A 6,812-nucleotide genomic window follows, 5' to 3' on the forward strand; every position below is an offset into this window, starting at 1 on the left:
GTCGCCCGTGTCTCTTGTATCTTATGTTTTCTGCCTTCTATTCTGTTCATTGTCTCTCCTGATCAGAAGATGGCCTCTGCACCCCAGCCCCACGTGTCTGTGCCAGGGAGATAGAAGAAAGCTGTAAGGAGAAAATAAAAAGTTCATGCCTGGCATGGTGGCTCATGCCTGTAATCCCAGCACTTTGGGAGGCTGAGGCAGGCGGATCACCTGAGGTCAGGAGTTTGAGACCAGCCTGGCCAACATGGCAAAACCCTGTCTCTACTAAAAATAGAAAAATTAGCTGAAAAATGTGATGGCATGTGTTTGTAATCCCAGCTACTCAGGAGGCTGAAGTAAGAGAATCTGGGAGGTGGAGGCTGCAGTGAGCTGAGACTATGCCACTGCACTCCAGCCTGGGAGACAGAGTGAGACTCCATCTCAAAAAAAAAAAAAAAAAGAGAAAGTCCAATAGAGGCTGGGCATGATGGCTCATGCCTGTAATCCCAGCACTTTGTAAGGCTAAGGCAGGCAGATCATTTGAGGTCAGGAGTTAGAGACCAGCCTGGCCAACATGGTGAATTAGCTTGAACCCCAGGGGGCAGAGGTTGCAGTGAGCCAAGATGGCACCACTGCACTCCAACCTGGGCAACAGAGTGAGACTCTGTCTCAAAAAAAAAAAAATTAGAAAAAGAAAATGCAGTAGACTTTCATATAAGTCCCATTGACCAACACTTTGGAATATGGCCACCCTTGGGCTGTGAAGGAGGGTGGAAAATGTAGTTCTCTAGTTAGCAATATTCCTGCTCTCTCTCAGAAAGAAAAAATAAATAAATAAAAGGACAATGAATCAAGGGAAGGCAGCTAGTAGTGTCTGCTCCAGTCTCTACTTTAAAAATAGAAAATTTTCAGGCTGGGTACAGTGACTCATACCTGTAATCCAATATGTTGGGAGGCTGAGGTGGGAGGATTGCTCAAGCGAGTTTGAGACCATCCTGGGCAGCTACCTCATCTGGCGTTACCTCATCTCTACAATTTTTTTTTTTTTTTAATTAGCCAAACACGGTGGCATGTGCTTGTAGTCCTAGCTGCTCAGGAGGCTGAGGTGGGAGGATCACGTGCACCCATGAGTTTGAGGTTGCAGTGAGCTGTGTTCATACCACTGTACTCCATCCTGGGCAACAGAGCAAAACCCTGTCTCAAAACAAACAAACAACCAAACAAACATTTTTTTCATAGAGAAGCGTTGTCACTGTGTTACCCAGGCTGGTCTCGATCCCAGCAGTTGGGAGGCCACAAGTGATCCTCCCACCTCAGCCTCCAAAGTTCTGGGATTAGAGGGATGAGCCACCTTGCCTGGCCTTCCAGTCTCTTCTTGTTCATCTTAGGGGGTGGGGTTACCTCATTATTTTCCCAATAGGACACCTAATAATAATGACCACCAGTTAAGTAACTATCATAAACCAGGAAGTTTGTCAAATCCTTGATGTTTGTTTTCTTCAGTTCTTACAAGAAGCCTGAGGGTAGATTATTACCATCCTCAATTTACAGATGGAGGAATGGAGACTGACAAATGTGTCTTGTCCAAGGCTTCACATAAGCAATAGGTGACAAAGTCTAATTTTTATTTTTTTATTTTATTTTTATTTAATTTAAATTTTTTTAGATAGGGTCTTGCTCTGTTGCCTGGGCTGGAGTGCAGTGGCGTGATCTCAGCTCACTGCAGCCTTGACCTCCTGGGCTCAAGCAATCCTCCCACCTCAGCCTCCCAAATAGCTGGGATTACAGATGTGTGCCTCCATTCCTGGCTAATTTTTTATATTTTTTTGTAGATACAGGGGTCTTGCTATGTTGCCCAGGCTGGTCTTAAACTCCTGACCTCAAACAATCCTCCTGCCTTGATGTTCCAAAGTGTTGGGATTACAGGCATGAGCCACTGCACCCAGCCTTAAGGTCTAAATTTTAATCCTGATCTCTCTGACTCTAAAATCTAACTTTCTGCTATAACTCAATATACATCTTGATTATTGCCTCAGAGGAAGGGCTGGTGCTAAGAGATTTTCATGCTGAAGGTTCTTCTTCCAAATCCAGCATCCTCTGTTATGCTCCTCTGATGCTTTGTCTCATTAGTTAACTCACCGATGTGAACAATCTGGTATCCATCTGCTTTATTTATTTATTTATTTATTATTTTTGAGATGGAGTCTCACTCTTTCACCCAGGCTGGAGTGCAGTGGCGCGATCTCGGCTCACTGCAACCTCTGCCTCCCAGGTTCAAGATATTCTCCTGCCTCAGCCTCCTGAGTAGCTGGGATTACAGGCATGCACCACCACGCCCAGCTAATTTTTGTATTTTTAGTAGGAACAGTGTCTCATCAGCCAGGCTGGTCTCGAACTCCTGAGCTCAGGTGATCCACCCGTCTTGGCCTCCCAAAGTGCTGGGGTTACAGGCGTGAGCTACCGCACCCGGCCCATCTGCTTTATTTTGTATTTTGCAAACAGTTTTGTACCAAAAGTCCTTTTTAGTCTATGTATACCAACTTTACAATTAATACAATTGTAAGTTTACAGTGGGTACTTAATAAATACTTCTTGAGTGAGTGAGTAAATTACAAAGAAAAAATTTTTCCCTTACAAGAAAGAACCCTCTTTGGCTAAGTCAGTATTTCTCAATGTGGTACTGGACCCCCTATAATATAACCACTGAAATGCTTGTTAAAAATATAGATCCCAGGCCAGGTGTGGTGGCTCTCGCCTGTAATCCCAGCACTTTAGGAGGCCGAGGGAGGCAGATCACCTGAGTTCACGACTTTGAGACCAGCCTGACCAACATGGAGAAACCCTGTCTCTACTGAAAATACAAAATGAGCCGGGCGTGGTGGTGCATGCCCAGTTACTCGGGAGGCCGAGGCAGGAGAATTGCTTGAACCCAGGAGGTGGAGGTTGCCATGAGCTGAGATGGTGCCACGCACTCCAGTCTGGGCAAGAAGAGCAACAAAACTCTGTCTCAAAAAAAAAAAAATAGATGATAGATGATAGATATAGATAGATAGATAGATAGATAGATAGATAGATAGATAGATAGATAGATAGATAGGTAGATAGATAGATAATAGATAGATCTCAGCCCTGTAATCCTAGCACTTTGGGAGGCCAAAGTGAGGCTTGAGCTCAGGAGTTCAGAACCAGCATGGGCAACATGGTGAAACTCCCATCTCAGCAAAAAATACAAAAATTAGCCAAGTGTATTGGTGCACACCTGTAGTCCCAGCTACTTGGGAGCTGAGGTGGGAGGATCACTTGAACCTAGGAGGTTGAGGCTGCAGTGAACCAAGATTACACCACTACACTCCAGCATGGGTGACAAAGCGAGACCGTGTCTCAAAAAAATAAAAAATAAAAATAAAATATTAAATATGGATCCTTCAGTTAAACCACAGACCTACAAGAATCAGAATGGGGAGGCAAGGTTGGTGTATGGAGCAGAAATATACACTTTTAACAAATGCTTCAAGTAATTATGATGCTTTTTAAAGTTTGAGCACCATTGCCCTAAGTATAAGGTAAGACTAATAAATGAGGCTCAGAGGCGGCCAGGCACAGTGGCCCACGCCTGTAATCCCAGCACTTTGGGAGGCCGTGGCGGGCAGATCAGCTGAGGTTGGGAGCTCGAGACCAGCCTGACCAACATGGAGAAACCCCGTCTCTACTAAAAATACATAATTAGCCAGGGTGGTGAAGCATGCCTGTAATCCCAGCTACTTGGGAGGCTGAGGCAGGAGAATCGCTTGAACCCGGGAGACAGAGGTTGCGGTGAACTGAGATCGCGCCATTGCACTCCAGCCTGGGCAACAAGAGCAAAACTCCGTCTCAAAAAGATAAATAAATAAATAAATAAATAAATAGATAGATAGATAGATAGATAGATAGATAAGGCTTAGGGAGGTAGCCACTCAGCAGTTAAGAGGATGGGCACTGGAGCTAGACTTCCTGGATTCATCTAACTAAGGACTTACTAAATGTGCAATCTAATCACACTAACCTCCCTGTGCCTCAGTTTTCTCATCTACAAAATGGGCAAAACAGAATAATTACCTCAAATGGTTGTTGTGAACATTAAGTGAGTCAATGTATATAAGGTGCTTGGAACAGAGCCTGACACAGTGTAAGCTCTATGTATATATTTGCCATTATCAGAATTTTCCATCAAAATAGTACATTTCTTAGGCTGGGCATGGTGGCTAACGCCTGTAAGCCCAGTACTTTGGAAGCCTAAAGCAGGTGGATTATTTGAGGCCAGGAATTCAAGACCAGCCAGGCCAACATGGTGAAACCCCATCTCTTCTAAAAAATACCAAAATTAGCCGGGTGTGGTGGCAGACGCCTGTAATCTCAGCTACTTGGGAGGCTGAGGCAGGAGAATCGCTTGGACCAGGAGGTGGATGTTGCAGTGAGCCAGGATTGTGCCACTGCACTCCAGCCTGGGCGACAAGAGCGAGACTACATCTCAGAAACAGAAAAAAAAAAGTACATTTCTTTATAAAGCCTATCTTATTGCAGAAAACCTAACCTGTAGATTTTGTCCTTTCTTCTTTTCTCCTTTTCTGTTTTAGAGAAGTGGACACTTCAAATCAGAATATTTCTTTATTGTGGGGTCAAACTGCACAAAGAAAGCTAAGATGATTACCACATGATGATGAACCAGAGGATCAGAGGTCAGTCTTTGTACAGCTTCCCCATAATTAAGATCGCATAAAAAGGGCAGGGATTCAAAATGAGCCTAACATGTTTTCTCACTTACCAGAAAGTGTTGGGGTAGTTACAAAGGATAACAAAACACAAAGCCTATTGCAGCAACAATCCTTCGGCCAAGTCATCTCCTGTCCCAAATCTCTGTGGAGACTGTGTTGACTCCAGGGCTTCTTGTTCCTTCCTACTGCTATCTCCAGGAGGTTTGTCAGCCTCTGATAGATGAAAAACCTTCCCAAGAGCAAACTAGAAGGCTTAGCACTTGCACTCCCCACCCCTTGTAGAATGAGATGAGCTTTGGCAACTGATCACTCGAGGATGGATCCTTGAGAGCAGGTGTGCCTGGGAAGTCTAAGATAGTTTTTCTACAATGGGCTCCTTGTTGCTGTGTGAATCCAGACTGGATATGATTAATTGACTCTTTTATCTTTTTTTTTTTTAACTTGTCACTGACTTGCAGCTAATAATTGACTCTTAAAATTAGGCTTTTCTCTTATCATGTGACTTCTTCAAAGTTACTTAAAATTAGAATTTCTATTTTCCTGTTTGTAAAAAGGAACTTACAGTAGAATGTTAGTGCTAAAGGGAATTTCTAAGACAACTTAATATGACTCCTTGCATTTTATAGAGAGAAGATTCAGAGAGGTTGAGGGACTTATTCAAGGTCCAAAGAGCTTGTAAGTGGTAGGGCCAGGAATAAAACTTGAATATTTAGTTAATTTTGCAATTGACATAATTGAGGCAGAAATTGGAGAATTACTGAAATTTTTGCTAGAAGGCCAAAAATTTAAGTGCCATTGATATTTTATTTTTGGTATTATTTCTCTGACAATCTAATTAATGAATAAAAAACATAAAGTGATCGGGCACAGTGGCTCATGCCTGTAATCCCAGCACTTTGAGAGTCTGAGGCAGGCGGATACCTTGAGCTCAGGAGTTCGAGACCAGCCTGGGCAACATGGTGAAACCCCATCTTTACCAAAAATACAGAAACTTAGCTGAACATGGTGGCATATGCCTGTGGTCCCAGCTGCTTGGGAGGCTGAGGTGGGAGGATCGTTTGAGCCTGGAAGGCAGAGGCTGCAGTGAGTCGAGATCACATCGTTGTACTCTAGCCTGGGTGACAGATCCAGACCCTGTCTCAAAAAACAAAACAAAACAAAACACAAAAACCCCACAAAGTATAATTCTCTGGTGTTTTATCTAATGAAAGTATAATAGAAGCTTTACTGTTAAACATAAGATATAGATTAAAGTGCCTGTGAATACGTATTTTTCTTTTTGTTCTTTTTTCCATACATATTCCGCTTATGTAATATTTTTCATAATTACTTTGGATCATAATAATTTTTTGAGATTAAGTCTTACTATTTTGCCGAGGCTAGCCTCAAACTCTTGGGCTGAAGCAATCCTCCCTCAGCCTCCTGAGTACTTAGGACTGCAGGTGGGCACACCAGGCCATCAGGATCATAATAGTTTTACTTGATGTTTTAATGATTCTTGATTCTGTTTTAAAATAATGACTTATGGTATATGAATTATCTATCAATTTAAAAATAATTCTAATTTTCTGTCACTCATTAAATGTATAATCCACTTGCAGGAACCTTCATTCTAAGTTAAATATAATTTCAGATATACAGAAACACTGCAGGAACCTTACAATGAATTTCTAGATAGTCTTCGCATTATAACATTATATACATTTCTTTATAAAGTCTATCTAATTGTAGTAAATCTAACCTATAGATTTTACATAGGTTAGACTATATATATATGTCTTTTTTTCCTGGGCAATTTAAGAGTAAGTTGCAGACATAATGCCATTCTAACTTTAATTCTTAACTGGAAAAAATACACCACACCCAGTTAACTATAGAGTAATCTAAGTATTGGTCTTTTCAGCAACACTCACTCACATAATACTCATTGTTGATAGCATCATTTTCAAATTGTAGCATCTTCTAACTTGAACAATGGTAGATAAAGTCTAGCTATATGCCGGGCGCGGTGGCTCAAGCCTGTAATCCCAGCACTTTGGGAGGCCGAGACGGGTGGATCACGAGGTCAGGAGATCGAGACCA

Source organism: Colobus angolensis, unplaced genomic scaffold, assembly GCF_000951035.1.
Source record: "Colobus angolensis palliatus isolate OR3802 unplaced genomic scaffold, Cang.pa_1.0 Scaffold35, whole genome shotgun sequence".
NCBI lineage: Eukaryota > Metazoa > Chordata > Mammalia > Primates > Cercopithecidae > Colobus > Colobus angolensis.